At 40.7% G+C, this 16,606-nt stretch overlaps 1 protein-coding gene across 4 annotated transcripts in view; it reads left to right on the top strand.

Moving 5' to 3' along the window:
• Positions 1 to 16,606, top strand: part of tbc1d16 (TBC1 domain family, member 16) — a 102,767-nt gene continuing 86,161 nt past the window's right edge. For 3 of the 4 annotated variants that reach the window (XM_080447337.1, XM_080447336.1, XM_080447334.1), the window contains exon 1: positions 1 to 205. The gene's annotated coding sequence lies outside the window, so the exon portion shown is untranslated. Of the gene's footprint in view, positions 206 to 15,396; positions 15,492 to 16,606 lie in introns of those variants that run through there. The other variant, XM_080447335.1, reaches the window with a different exon arrangement.

Here is a 16,606-nt window from a genome sequence, read left to right as displayed (position 1 = left end):
TACAGTCAGTGCTGCTCCTCGGGCTTTAGCGGATTAAAAGACAAGATATACCCTAAAAAAAAGAAAAAGACCCATACATACACATTAAGCCATCCTGGTGTATATGCTGCACGCTGACAAGGCTTCCCTTCGGAATACAATGGAGTGTAAGCGGGATGGGCTCCAGCAGTAGACCTCTCCTCCTCCTCCTCCGACGGGACTGAAGGTGAGACAGAGATAAAAGCCACCATGCGTAATTTAGACGTCTAGTCCTCGTCTGCTCCGTCGCAAGACACGGCTATCCCCGAGCCAAAGAACCAGAGCTTCAAGCTCGCGTTTAGCGAGCTTGAAGCTCTGGTTCTTTGGCTCGGGAATAGGCGTTTGTTTGTTTGTGTGTTTGTGTGTTTGTTTGTTTGTTTGTTTGCACCTCTCAGCCCTGCCTCTTGTCTTTAATACCATGCAATGAACTGGCTACTATGTAGTTCTGAAACATCAAACATGACTGTCCACATACTGGCTACTATGTAGCTGAGCTCTGAGTCCAGACTCAGCGCTACATAGTAGCCAGTTCTGGACCAGAGGCTGCATGGATACTATGCACTGTAGCTGTTTGTTTGCAGCCTGCTGCCTCAGCCTGCCCTGGTTCTTATGTCTTCCACATGCAACCAACTGGTTACTATCTGCAGTCATTCATTCATTCATTCATTCATTCATTCATTCATTCGTTACATTGTCGCTGCACGCAAACCCAACGTGCCTTCGTTTGAGGACGTTATTATGTAGCGACTATTCTTTGAATACAAATGGCAGTTTTCTTTTGACAATTCTATGCAGGCATTTACAAACAAACTTTATACTGTAAGTTTCCTTCCTTTTTGGGATGTGAACACGTACTGTACGGGTTAGGGGTAAAGGCATATATAGCCTTGGACCTTAAAGGTCCTTGCACACTGGTGCGTCTTTTCGTTGCGTTTTTTTTACAACAATGAAAAAATTTGAAAAAACAATGAAAAAAAATAAAACGCAACGAAAAGACGCACCAGTGTGCAAGGACCTTAAGACTATCATAGCTCCATAAAGAACCTCTCACTCCGCTATACAGCTCCGAGATGAGGTTCTATGTCGTTACCTTCCAGAATCGGGTGAACGTCCGCCAAGGCTCCGCTGTTTACCCTTTTGTATACGTCGTATCCCAAAACTAATGGTAGATTCCAAGCCGCACGGATGTTTAAAGTTTGGTTCGGCGCATAAAATTTTAGGAACGGAGCGAAACTACACGTTTAAATCGCTTATTTAGTCAGCCTGTGGCCATGTTTCCCATTGTAGCCAAACCGGGAGCAGTACTGGCAGCGGACGTAGGGGGGTTTTCCGGGTTGAATGGGAAACATGGCCACAGGCTGACTAAATAAGCGATTTAAACGGGTAGTTTCGCTCCGTTCCTAAAATGTTATGCGCCGAACCAAACTTTAAACATCCGTGCGGCTTGGAATCTACCATTAGTTTTGGGATACAACATATACAAAAGGGTAAACAGCGGAGCCTTGGCGGACGTTCACCCGATTCTGGAAGGTAACGACATAGAACCTCATCTCGGAGCTGTATAGCGGAGTGAGAGGTTCTTTATGGAGCTAAGACTATCATAGATGTATTTTATTATCGATTTTGACATTTGCATATCTATGATATGGAAGCTAAAGTCAGACTCGATAAAACAGGCTACATCTATGATAGTCTTGGTCCAAGGCTAGGTAAGGCAGGGACAGACAGACAGGGTAGGGTAGTAGGGGGGAAATGCAGCCTTGGGCCAGCTAGTTTGAAATATTTATATGTTCAAGATGGTAGGTATATAGTAGCCTACTGTTGTTGTAGGCTGCTGAAATAAAACCCCTCTGCCTGATGCAGTAGAAAGATAGCAGCTAGCTCTGGTCCATAGCGTTAAGGCAGGGGTCTTCACTCTTCAACGTTTTTCAGGCCAAGGACCCCCTAGCTGAGAGAGAGAGATGAAGCAGGGACCCCCTCTATATTGTATACAATTGTGTTTCAGATTAAACTTTTTTGTTTTACTTGGTCTTCTGCTCTTTTCCCCCTCTACACCTGTACCTCTTTGCCAAAAATAGCAGATCTACAAGCTCACAACGTGCGAGGTGTTGTTGTAGCTTGTCGATCTGCTATTTTTGTCTAAAGTTCTCCTCAGAAAAGGGATGCTAGGGTTCAAGTGGTTAATGTAAAAATAAATATCATATCACACAAAGATTTGGCGGACCCCCTGTATAGTAGCTCTGAGGACCCCCTAGGGGTCCCGGACCCCCTGTTGAAGATCCCTGCGGCAAGGAGGAGCTATGGACCACCAGAGCTAGATAGCAGCCAGGTAGACTGCCCTGCCTGCCTGTGTGTAAATAGTGCTGTGGTGGTAAGTCCCACGCCTCTCCTTTCGACCCCTGGCTGTTGCATTCATCCAGAGATCCCCTGGATTGATGATACATACATACACAAAACAGTGGGCGGCAGTGGCTCAGGGGTAGAGTGGCCAGGTAGAGTGAACTGGAAACCGCAAGGTTCCCAGTTTGATCCCAGGCTGGGGGGCTCCCCCAGAGTTCGTGTCGAAGTGTCCTTGAGCAAGACGCTGAACCCCTAATTGCTCCCGATGAGCAGGCTGGTGCCTTGCATGGTTTCCTCCGCCATCGGTGTATGAATGTGTGTGTGAATGGGTGAATATAATGCACAATCTATGTAAAGCGCTTTGGATAAAAGCGCTATATGAATGCACCATTTTACACATACATACATACATACTGTAGCTGGAGGAAGCCCTGTCCTCCTGGCAACGCCTCTTCAAGATAAGCATAAGATACAATACAATGTTATTACTGTACTAGCTAGTACAGTCGGTGCCCTTCAAAACAAACAAGCCAAAGTGCAGTAACTACATTTTCGGAGGCATTCACTTCATGTTCATTTGTCTCAAAGGTCAAATCAGTCTTCATGATTTTTGGGGTATAAACAGTTACCTCATGATCAGATACAATTAGTCCAATATCTTTGATATACTGATAAGTTAGTTAACCCATTTGGCTGGCCAGTTGAAACACTTTAAAACCTTTTTCTAATCAGTTTGATTCATTGACCTTATTAACAGTTTGCTAAAAGTACAGAGGTACTACAGTTTTACAATAATGTTAAAAGGATAACATGAAAAAGCCCTGAGGGCTTGTTTCCATTGTGGTCCTTTATTCAATTCATCAAGACAAGAAAATATACATACAATAAATCATCAATACTAGGGGCTGTAAAAGTATATTTACAGAAAAACAGTGGGCGCACTGGGCGGTAATTTCTTTTGTCAAGCTAGAAGACTTGTCCAGGTCCAGTTACAAATTACAGACAGGTGTTCTTTTATGGCGGTTTTGAAGGAGGGTGGGGAGGCTCACTTTTTGATAGCTGGTGGTAGGGCAAAGGGCATTCTTTTCGTAGTTAGTAGGGTTCTCAAAAAGCTTTTCATGTTAAGGACCCCCAAATTAATATCTATTTGACCTCCAGACCACCAGGAGTACCAGGGACCCCCATAAGAGAATACTCTTCATTGTAAACAAACATGTCGGAACCCGTAAATCTTTTTACAATAACCTCCTTTTTCAGAAAGGAACCATTGAGGGTTAAAAAGGGTCTTAATGCTATTTTTTATTTATTTTTATTATTAATATTATATATATTTATTTTTATTGGCAAAACACACACTTGGACCCGGAAGTTGTTCTGACGGGGTGCATACTAATTCTGTTGTTAAGCCGTGACGGCTTAACAACAGAATTCTTCAAGACTTTTCAAAACAATAAAAAAAAAATACAGCCAAAGAACTATATGGTTAAAGTGATTAAACTGTTCCTCATTTTGCTGGTGACCCTCTGGAACCACCCTCAAGGACCCCCTGGGGGGGTTCCCGAACTCCGCTTTGAGAACCACTGAGAGCGAGCACACCACGCTGCCTTGCACACAGCTCACTGGAGTCACGGGTTGCTTCAATTCAATGCAGTTGAATGGGTTATTATTATATTGTCATTTTCTATGCAGCACAAAGGTTACCAGCTGGCTCAGGGGAGAGGACGGAGTACAGCAACTTGCAACGTGTGCCTGGTTTACAAGAAGATACTCAAAGGACCAGTGTCCATCTAGCTAGAAGGTCCTGGGTTTTATTCCCGCTGGGCACGCTGTGGGCGCTGTGGGCGTGTTCTCTGCTCCGCGTCATCAGTGCCCATACCCTAGGTGGGGTCAGCGAAAGGGTGGAGTTTGCATGTTCTCCCTGTGTCCCCTAGGGTAGGTACCCTCACTAAAAAACATGCAATAATCCTGGTCTCTATACTGCCTCCCCCTGGTCAGCCGGGGCGCCTGATGGAGGGGAAAGGAACTGGTCGGAATAACGTGTTCCTTCCACACGCTACGTCCTACCGGGGGAAACTCACCCCTGTCAGGTGATAAGAAGCGGCTTGCTAGCTCCTCATGCATTGAAGTAGGCATGAGCTCAGTTCTGGGTTCTCCCTAGGCTGGCAGAGGGAGGGTAGCGCCCAGGATTACATAGGCAATTGGCACTGGGTGAAAAAAAATATGGGTTACAACTTACAAAATCGTGGGATAAACATTTTAGAAGAAAAAAGTGTGACTCCCATCCAGTGCAGGAATTTCAGGGAGGCCATGAAGGCCATGGCCGTCGTTGCCCCACAGTTTGGCCTTCTGCCCTTCAAAAAAATTATCTGCTCTGAGTCCACAGTGGCCTTGATGCCACATCCACACTGCCCCCAGCTGATTTAACAGTTTTTTCCTCCGTCTCTTTCCTGTAGTCTACACAGACATCAACCGTTCAGGACATGAACCGTTTGTGGTCAGAGAAGGACATAATATGCAACCAGCTATCAAAAATGTGGAATGCCCTACCAAAAGGAGTAAAGGAGTGTAAAACCCTACTCACTTTCAAAACTGCCCTAAAGATACACCTTCAGGAGGCTGCAATTCGAAAATGGCCCCTGTCTAAGTCTTAACCTACCCCTCCCTACCCCCCCCCCCCCTCTTTCATTTTCCTCTTTTGTATATATATATATATTTTTTTTTTTTCTCTCGTCATACCAGTAACCTGAAAGCTGATTGTATGACATTCTGTATAGTAGTGTGTATATCTGCCTGCCTCTTATATTTCATCATGATTTGTGTGCATGGGGTCCTCATCTTAAACAAGCGTAATGCTTAATGAGGGTTTCCAGTTTAGTAGACCTTGTATTGTGAATTTGTACTTCCATGTACTGTTATGTACTGTCATGTACTATTCTCATGTCTTTCTAAATAAACTACATCAATCAACTGAACTAGGCCCTTGCAAGAGCGTAGACTGCCATCAACGATGACCAAAAATAGTTGCATCAAGGTCCTCTGCCAGGTGCAAAGACAACTCCGACAGTCTATGTGTGACTTCTTAGACACAGAGTACGTGACAAACGGAACATAAACTCATATGCACAAATCACACATACACTGTTTGGGCCAACAGTTACAGGACATAAGGACATCAGACAGAGTACAGAATTACAGTTAAATCCATTTCACTGTCAAGATTCTGAATTCTTAACTCCTCCTCAGTTCTCATCCCCATCTTCAAACCAGTCCACTAGTAACTCTGAGTATGAACTTCTGAACTACTTTTCAGGGTTTTTTTATTTACATTTTTTATTTATTTCACTCATAGTTATACTTCATATTTAATACGAATTCTTTCTTAACCCTTAAATTAAATGTATTATTTCTTAATACCAGTGTTTTATTTGATGACTGTATATTACAAGTATACTGTGTATATACTTGATGAAATATTCTATATTCTTGATGAATTGAATACATAGGACCACAATGTAAACAAGCCCTCGGGGGCATTTTGTGTTTTTAGCATTATTGTATAGCTGTACCTCTGTACTTTTTTTTTCTCGCGCCGCGTTTTGAGCTTGTGGATCTGCAACCTTTGCCATTTTTTTTATTTGAATCCTGAAAAGTAAGAGTTTTGGACACATGAGGTTTCCACCCGACAGAGACAAGATAATAAGTTGGATAATAAGTCCACAACAGACTCGTGTTTCAGACCCCCCCCCCCCTCCCCTCCTCCCCACCGGGCACTGTAGCGTGTACTCTCCACCCGGATGAACAGGCCAGTTCATTATTGTCCCGTCTATTCAGATGTCATCGTGACAACTGAATTAGTGTTAGTGTTAGTGTTAGTGTTGTTGCCAAGTCTGCCTATTATAAGCGACTGTGTGGCTTGTTTTTCTATAAATTCGCTATAGGTAGTAGTTGTGGGTTGCATTGTGTTGGGTATGTTTCTGGTGTTTTTTTAACCTATAAACATCAGCTTTTTGAAAATAGCCGATCTACAAGGTCAAAACCCCTCGCATCACGACACATTGTAGCTTGTAGATCTGCTTTTTTCAAAGAATCTTCAATTCCTTTTTTAATCTTGCGCGTGTGTGTGTGTGTGTGTGTGTGTGTGTGTGTGTGTGTGTGTGTGTGGGGGGGGGGGGGGGGTCACTGGCACAACATATTTTCAGATGGGGGGGATCTGTGACCAACATGAAAACATTTGAGAACCAGTGACTGCGCTAAAATTAGACCATACAGTTTGACTGACCTGCCCTAGTCGCCGCTTATTTTGGGCTTGTTGTCATAGACCTGGCTGCTTGTTTCTCTCGCAAAATCATGGCAACACCGGTGACATTATCTGAGGTGAAGCTCTCTGACTCTCTCCCCAGACACTGAAACACTATTTTTTTTTTTACACTGTTGGGTGAAGTCCTTGTTTGACGGGTTTCCATATTGGAAAGAAATTGGGCCTCTTCCTTACTTCCTTCACAGGTGTTACCAATCATACTAATGAAGGCTCTGTTCCATTTAGTGTAGCATGGTGGTTCTCAAAGTTCTTATTTTCAAGGACCTCCATAACTCTTGAGAGTGCACAAATGGACATTTGGTTCCATTTGTACACTCTCAGAGTTACACACCCGTAAAGGGGCCATTTGGAACCCCCTCAAGGAACCATGAGGGTTCCCTGGACCACACTTTGAGACCCACTGGTGTATAGCGAGAGTGTGGTGACGCCAACATGCACGATAGCAGCACCCTGACTTAGTGCAGCACAATTAATCGAAAAAAGATCGTGATCTCGATTCAGACACCTATGCAATCTCGATTTTAAATTATGACGATTTTCTTTTCAATAAAAAAGAAAAAAAGAAAAAAAGGGTTTTTTTTTTTTTTTTTTTTTTTTGCTTAAAGGACAACTTTGGTTTTTCACAACCAAGGTTTATATTTTAGCTTGTAATTAAAGTAAATAAAAGATGAGTGTAATTTTTTTTCCATTTACTGCTTTCTATAGTTTTTGCAATTTTCGGGATATTTTTTACAGTGGGCGGGGGCATTCTGTCCGGTGGCTAAATATGTATTTTTTTACACTATAACTCAACGTTTTCTTTATTATTAATTACAGTACCTCTTCTAGCCCCCAATAACTCACATCTGGCCATCAAAGACCACAGGACCTTTTTTATTGTGTAAAATACATATTTAGCCACCGGACAGAATGCCCCGCCCACTGTAAAAAATATCGCGAAAATTGCTAAAATTATAGAAAGCAGTAAATTAAAAAAAAACAACACTCATCTTTTATTTACTTTAATTACAAGCTAAAATATAAACCTTGGTTGTGAAAAACCAAAGTTGTCCTTTAATATTTTTATATTTACAAGAGAATTGTGTGAGAATCGTGTGAGAATCGTGTGAGAATCGTGATCTCAATTCTTATGGAGGAAAATCGTGATTCACATTTGAGCAAGAATCGTGCAGCACTACCCTGACTCTTGTTTGACCTGAATGGAACGGAGCCTTCATTAGCATCATTGGTGTAACAACGCATGGATTGGAGCCTATTATGATAAAAGCCCTGATGTGTGAAGTAACCGATCAGCCACCAGCAGGACTGGCTTTGTGTCTGTGTGACTCGGTGTCCGAGTCATCTGAGACTATACAGCAGCGTTGCCGGGCCGGGGTCACAGAGTGTGAAGAAACGCCACACACACACACACACACACACACACACACCGAGGTGTTGACAAGATCAGACATAGCAAGAGGGCGAGGGGAAGACGACAGCGCAGAGAGCATGTGGTTCTCAAACTTTTTTTTTTCCCCGGCTCAGGTCACCCACTGTAAATAACTCTTTTTTTTTTTCATCCATAGCTCCCCCCTGAATTACATTGTAAGTAACTAAGTATATTTACTCAAGTACTGTACTTAAGTACAAATTGTACTTTACTTGAGTATTTCCAATTTCCAATACTTTTACTTCTACATCTCAGACAGAGGCAAATATTGTACTTTTACTCCACTACAAGTATTTGAAAACTTTAGTTACTAGTTACTTTTCTTGATTTTGATTATTATTACAAAACATATGAACCACTTCAGCCCTATATACATTTCGGCCATTTGAAAATAGCCGATCTACAAGCTCACAATGCGTCGCAACGCGACGCATTGTGAGCTTGTTGATCTGCTATTTTCAAACGATTTTTATACATTTGAAAACTGGGTAATGGGACATTCTGCACAATGAGTACTTTTACTTTTGGTACTTTAAGTACATTTTGATGCCAATACTTTTGTACTTTTACTCAAGTACATTTTGAATTCCGGACTTTTACTTGTAACTACTTTTACTTATACTGTACTTACGTAATTTTTTTTTAGCACTTTTCCCACCACTGTTACTTTCTGTAGAGAACACTGTAGTGTTATTGGGAACGCAGCGGAAGGAGGCGCCTCCGCGCAAGTGGAGCTTACTATGAAACCGTGCTCGGCTTGTGTGTGTGTCTGTCTGTGTGTCTGTGTGTCTGTGTGTCTGTGTGCACTGCCTATGTGCAGCTGTGTGCAGCCAAGTAAATGTCCCAATATAGACGTACCATACATCAAATGAAAGGTCTTTGCAAACTGAACACACCTGTCAAGGTTGCGTTTAACCCCGCCCCTTCCCCCGGAAGCCACGCCCCGGAGAAGGCTCCTAAAAACTCCCCATTGAAACCCCATGTTAAATGAAAAGTGCCCGAATCGCTCCGAAACTTTTTCTACCCCCCCTAAGTCGGGGTCTACGAACAAATACTTCGGCCTCGGATTTTGGCTCCGCCCCCCGGAAGTGGGTGAAACAGGCACTTCAAACACTTTGTTGAATTGTTCAAAAACATTAAAAGTTTTTTTTGGGTGAATTTTTGTTTTTCTAAGATGCTCCTTTTAACGCAGAATTTATTGGTATTAAAAAAAAGCTGCGTTCGCTTCCCGCGTTCGCGCGTCTTACTTGTGAGAGAGGAGCCCCTCGGCCATAGCAGCCTGAATGCAGAGAGAGAGAGAGAGAGTGTGCCATCATCTCACTGACCCTCATGGCCCTGTAATCACATGCAGGGAGTCTGCAGACCAAAATAACCACCAGGGCTCACAGTGAGAGAACATTGCAGGGGAACAACATTATTATTGCTGTTATCAGACTGCTGAACCAGCTGTTAACCCATTAAGACCGGGAACGCATCTGTGTGCCATTTTTTTATAGATTTCTTTGGCTAGCACTACGAGCTTGTATAGATCTGCAATTTTTGTGCAAATCTTAGAATATATATATTTTTCAAAGCAAAACATTTTTAACTCAAATCTTTGCTCCGGGGGATTCTACAAATGTCTTCTAAATCCTAAACAGTTAAACAAAAAAATACAAAAAAATATGTTGCTATATATATATATCAGTGGTTCTCAAACATTTTCCATGTCAAGGACCCCCGAAAGGATATGTATTTGTCCGCAAAGCCCCCCCCCCCCCCCATCTCAAAATATTTTGTTTCAGGGACCCCCTGAAGCAATTTGAGATTGAGATTTGAGTTAAAAATGTATATATGTAAATATTCAAAGATTTGCACAAAGTTTAACGATTCTTCAAAAATGGCCGATCTAAAATCTCGAAAATGTGTGCACAAATTTCAATATACATAATTTTTTTAAAGGGAAAATCTTTGCTTCATAGGGGTCCCTGGAACAAAATATTTTGAGATGGGGCTCGGCGGCCAAATACATATCATTTTGGGGGTCCTTGACATGAAAAAGTTTGAGATCCACTGATATAGAAACATATGTTTTTTCGGATTCACGATTTTTCTAAAAATAGCAGGTCTACAAGCTTGTAGATCTGCTATCTATTTTTTTTAATGGCCAAAGAAATCTAAAAATGGTTCTGATTCTTTCCCCCGGTCTAAATGGGTTAAAGCCTGTTCAGAAGAAACCAAACTTCATCATTGTGAACGCTACGGCCAGGTGGCCTTTTTTGTGTATTTTTATGTGCTGATCAGTGGTGGAAAAAGTACTCAAATGTTTTACTCAAGTAAAAGTATCAATACTGCAATGTGGAAGTACTCCGTTACATGTGAAAGTCCGGAATTCAAAATTTACTTGAGTAAAAGTACAAAAGTATTGGTGTCAAAATGTACTTAAAGTACCAAAAGTAAAAGTACTAAAAATGTTTGAAAATAGCAGATCTACAAGCTCTCAACGCATCGCGATGTGACGCGTTGTGAGCTTGTAGATCGGCTATTTTCAAATAACCTAGGTATAAAATAGGGCTAAAGTGGTTAATGTATGTTTTATAACGTAATAATTTATATCTGCAGAGTAACTAGTAACTAAAGTTGTCAAATAATTGTAGTGGAGTAAAAGTACAATATTTGCTTCTGAGATGTAGTGGAGTAGAAGTAAAAGTATAGACAATTGGAAATACTCCAGTAAAGTAAAAGTACCTCAACATTTTACTTAAGTAAGGTAAATGTACTTAGTTACTTTACACCACTGGTGCTGATGATGATGACGACTGTGAAAGTGTTGCTATGACTCTGGGAACCTGTGTGTCTGAAGAGTCCAGCGCATGCAGGCCGACTGCTGTGCACAGTTGGCAGAACTGAGAAATGCTTTATTATTTGCCCGTATGTAGGACGTACTACAGGTCAGGAATAGATTCTGGTTACATAGAAGTACACTATACACACAGCAGTGTTGATTTCGTCGACTAAAACTATGACGAAAAATGTTGGTCGACCACCTTTATTCACTGATGAAAACTAAATAAAAACTAAGACTAAATATAAAGACAATTTCATCAACAAATAGAAACTAGACTAAAATGTTAGTGAGGGATCTAGTGGAGAAGAGATCCAGTAGAACTCATTTTATGTTTGGTTGCGCTCGGGTGTTGCGCTCTGAAAATAGCCGATCTACAAGCTCACAACGCGTCGCAGCGCGACGCGTTGTGAGCTTGTAGATCGGCTATTTTCAGCATGCAACCAAGTGTAAAATCAGCCATTATATACGACGCCATCAAGGCACCGCCAACATACATTTTAACCGACTAAATCAACTGTAGATTTAGTCGACTATAATCTTATGATATTTAGTCGACTAAAACTAGACTAAAACTAAAACATTTCAGATGACTAAAATATGACTAAAACTAAATGGAATTTTATTCTAAAGACTATGACTATCACACGGGTCTCGAGCTAAAAAGTGTGGGGAACCACTGACTGATCTATTCAATATCTTTCATTGACAGTAAGTTAAGGTTCTTCAAGGTTCAAGGTACTTTATTGGGACTATTTTTCTGTTGGGCTTCCTTCAGACAATGTAATATCTGAATATGGTCAGTGTAAAGTCAAGTTTCAAGAAGATCAAGCCTAATTTATACTTTGTTGTGCAGCTGTGTCACTGGCCACAAATAACAGATTTTCAACCAGAGCACACCTTGCAGCAAAGAGTACCTTAGCCTTTAATCGCACATTGTTTCAAGCATGCAAATATCCCCCGTCTCTGTTAACAGTTAGTCGTGGTACAGGCCTGACCTGACATACAGGTGGCTTACTATACTGCCTAAATCTCAACAGTATTCTGAAAAACGTATGTTTCTATATCAGTGGTGCTCAATATTTTTCATGTCAAGGACCCCCAAAATTATATGTATTTGGCCGCGGACCCCCATCAAAATATTTTGTTCCTGGGACCCCCAGAAGCAAAGATTTGAGTTAAAAATGTTCGCTTTAAAAAAATATATATTTCAAAGATTTGCACACATTTTCACGATTTTTCAAAAATAGCAGATCTACAAGCTCATAGCGCGGCACTCGGTTAGTAATAAAAAGCTAAATCTAAAAAGTAAGTAGTAACTAAAGTTTTCAAATAATTGTAGTGGAGTAAAACTACTATTTTCCTCAGATGTAGTGATTGCAAAATTCAATTTGTTTTTTTTTTAAAGACGAGCTTCAATTCTGTTTACTGGTAACAGTATCGCTACCACAACATTAGATATATACTGTTAACATGTATATTAACTCTCTCAGTGCCAGACCCCGAGTTATCCCGAGTTTTAAAGTGTATCATTATCTGAAGATTTGCAGCTCCATCCACTCTTTGTTTAACCTATAACTGAAAAAGGCTGTATCTCGCTTCCTAAGCACTTTTTTTTTACTTTGAAAAAAAAAGAAAGAAAAAAGTTGGCATGGTTCGCAATAAAACATTTTTTTCATTGGCACTGAGAGAGTTAAAAGGACCATTCTGGTGTTATCGCATGTTCAGCCCATGAAGGCAATTTTGCATACAGTACCGCTCTGAATGAATGGAAACCAAATGCCTCGGAGGAATGGCACGACAACTGGAAATTGTCAGCAGCATAATGAAAGTAATGACTTGACACTTGACAGTGAGCTAAACATTGACAAAACATTAGTCTTTTTAGTATACAGTACAGTCATGGACCAAATATTACCTAAAACACTACTATCTAGTTAAAGGGATATTTCACTTTCAAAACAAATTTGGGTCATTTTATCGTCTACTCAGGCTTTTGGGAGCACACCGGGCAGTTGCTCGATTCAGTATTTAGATATTTGATATTCATTTTATCAGACACGCCCCCTTCCTATACAAACCCATTGTAACTTCAAACTCCATTTTAACCATGTTAGATTCATCAGAAACTCCCGCCCTTGGTTCTGGTGACTGATATTTATTTTTTATGTATTTTTTTGGAAAATGAAAAAAACTTAAATACAATAAAGAAATAAAATAAAATAAATGAAAAGGGTAATCGAAAAAAACACGGCCCTCTCACGTATTAGGAAGGCAGAATGAGTCACCAGAACCAAGTGAATGGGTGTTTTTGATGAATTTATCATGTTAAAAATAGAGTTTGAAGTTATAATGAAATTCAGGATTCCAATTCCAAAATAGCAAAAAAAAATGTAGATCGGCTATTTCTTTTGCTACTTTTGTGTGACAGAATGGCGAAAAAAGTTAAAATACGGAGAGACTGTATATGCAACGTGGCCCTCTGGAGTGAGTGTGGAAATATAGTGGCCCTCTCCATCATCAAAGTTGCATCACCCCTGTTCTACTGCATGCATGATATGACCATGAAGGATGATGATGATGATGATGATGATGATGATGATAAGTGTCTGGGCTCATGCCTGGATTCCATGGTAGTTAGACTTCCTGTCTGGGGGCCTGGCATTCAGGAAGTGGCGCTCTGGTTTAATCAGGCGGTAGGTAAACATGTCCTCTGTGGAGCATTCCACAGAGGAGGTTGTTCCAGGGCAAGAATTTCATGGCCGCAAGGATTAAATGACTAAAACATCATAGCGTTATCATGATGTTAATTTTATGATTGTTTAGGAATCAACACTTACATTTCAGGTGACTAAAAATATGACTAAAACTAAACTGAATTTTATTCGAAAGACTATGACTAAAACTAAAACTAAATTTGCTGTCAAAATCAGCAATGCTGTACAGGCAGAGACAGTGGACAAAAGCAATGTTTGCAACTTTTAGACCAACTCCAAACAAGGTGACAAGCAGTGGTGGAAAGTAACTAAGTACATTTACTCAAGTACTGTACTTAAGTACAATTTTGAGGTATTTTTACTTTACTGGAGTATTTCCAATTTTCAGTACTTTTACTTCTACTCCACTACATCTCAGAGGCAAATATTGTACTTTTACTCCACTACAATTATTTGAAAACTTTAGTTACTAGTTACTTTGCAGATATAAATGATTACATTATAAAACATACATTAACCACTTCAGCCCTATTTTATACATAGGCTATTTGAAAATAGCCGATCTACAAGCTCACAACGCGTCGCATCGCGACGCGTTGTGAGCTTGTAGATCTGCTATTTTCAAATATTTAGTACTTTTACTTTTGATACTTTAAGTACATTTTGATGCCGATACTTTTGTACTTTTACTCAAGTAAATTTTGAATTCTGGACTTTTACTTGTAACAGAGTATTTTAATATTGCAGTATTGGTACTTTTACTTAAGTAAAGAATTTGATTACTTTTTCCACCACTGCCCAAGTGGAACCCTGAACCCCAGGGTTTGAAACCCTACTGGTCCACAAAAGTGTGTGTGTGTGTGTGCGCGTGTTGCTTTAATCCGTGTCAGTCCAGTTTGGCTGTGTTGTGAATTTAGTCGACCAACCATGTGGTCCTAAGAGGTCTGTTGGGTCTTACTCTTGAGCTAAAAAGTTTGGAAATCACTGTTCTAAATGACAAAGTAGCAGTTTTGTACTGTAGAGATGTGATGTCACCGAGCAATTGTACCTGTCATAATAATTATCCCCTTGCAAAGAAAAAGTGTATAATTCCTGTTTAAATACCATATCTCAACTAACCGTAAGTTGGGGCTTACTATTAGGTTAGCCTTAGAACCTGAATATCCAGACGTGAAGGGAGAGCGACGTCGTAATCAGTGTTGCCATGTCTGCTCATTACAAGCGACTTTGGGCTTGTTTTTCTGTAAAGTCTCTTGTAAATATTGGTTAGTTGCGGGTTGTGTTTTTTTGGGGCTTGTTTCTAAAGTGTAGTTGCTTATTTGGGCTGGCTTCCTAATGTTGTTTTTTGCATGTCAAGGTTCACCCCCCCAGATTAATATGTATTTGTCCACGGAACCCCCTCTGAAAATACTTTGTGCCAGGGACCCTGTGTTGTTTATTGTTTTTAAATATTCAAAATGCACTTTATATATACTTTTTTTTCTCAATATGTTTTTTGAAAATAGCAGATCCACAAGCTTGTAGATGCGCAAGCTTGTAGATCTGCTATTTTAAAATAGCCTTGTCGCTTCTTTTGGGCTTATTTTCTTAGACATGGCCGCTTGTTTCTCTTGCAAAAATCTGGCAACACTGGTCCTAATAATGCCTTTCTGTTTGTCTTCCTGCATTGGCGACACAGCACACACGTTTCTTTTCCCTCCTTTCATTTGTTGTGTGTGTGTGTGTGTGTGTGTGTGTGTGTGTGTGTGTGTGTGTGTGTGTGTGCGTGTCTGACTGTGACATGTTCAGTTATGTTGTTGCCGTTTGATGACATCTGTTGACTCGCTGGAAGCTTCACACATGCAGGTGCAGGGAGTGTGTTTGCACAGGGCTGTGTGTGTGTGTGTGTGTGTGTGTGTGTGTGTGTGTGTGTGTGTGTGTGTGTGTGTGTGTGTGTGTGTGTGTGTGTGTGTGTGTGTGTGTGTGTGTGTGTGTGTGTGTGTGTGTGTGTGTGTGTGTGTGTGTGTGTGTGTGTGTGTGTGTGTGTGTGTGTGTGTGTGTGTGTGTGTGTGTGTGTGTGTGTGTGTGTGTGTGTGTGAGTGAGAGAGAGCGAGATAGAGAGAGTGCATGTTTGCATAAGGCGGGACACACATTTACCTACACAGTGCTACTGCTACCGGTCAGGATAGGTACAGTAACTGTGTGTGTGTGTGCGCACGTGTGTGTGTGTGTGTGTGTTAATCCATTAAGACCGGGAATGCATCTGTGTCATTATAAGATTTCTTTGAGCTATTCAAAAATAGCAGATCTACAAGCTCATGCCACACTATGAGCTTGTAGATCTGCTATTTTTGGAAGAATCTTGACATTTCCTTTCAAATCTTTGAATATATAATTTTTAAAGTAGTATTTGCAACTCAAATCTTTGCTTCTGGGGGGTCCCTGGAACAAAACGTTTTGAAATGGGGGTCCGGGGCCAAATGCATATCCAAAAAATGTTTTCTAAATCCTAACAGTATGTTGCTATATCTCCAACTTTTCCAAGTCAAGGACCCCCACAATTATATGTATTTGGCCGCGGACCCCCATCTCAAAGTATGTTGTTCCAGGGACCCCCCAGAAGCAAAGATCGGAGTTAAAAATGTTCACTTTAAAACATATACATAGTATATATATATATCCAAAGATTTGCCCACATTTTTCACCATTTAAATAGAAATTTGTACGGCACTCTGTGCCGCACTATGAGCTTGTAGATCTGCAATTTTTTTAATAGCCAAAGAAAGCTAAAAATGACACGGTATGCGTTCCCGGTCTCAATGTGTTAACCCGTTGAAACCGGGAACGTATCTGTGTAACCACTTTAACCATTATTTTATACTTTGGACTATTCAAAAATAGTGAAAATGTGTGCAAATCTTTGAATACATATCATTTTGGGGGTCCTTGACATGAAACAGTGTGAGAACCACTGATTATAG

Source organism: Gymnoscopelus braueri (assembly GCF_963280865.1).
Source record: "Gymnoscopelus braueri genome assembly, chromosome: 13".
In the NCBI taxonomy this organism is placed as follows: Eukaryota; Metazoa; Chordata; class Actinopteri; order Myctophiformes; family Myctophidae; genus Gymnoscopelus; species Gymnoscopelus braueri.
This window is presented reverse-complemented; position numbering and strand designations above follow the sequence as displayed.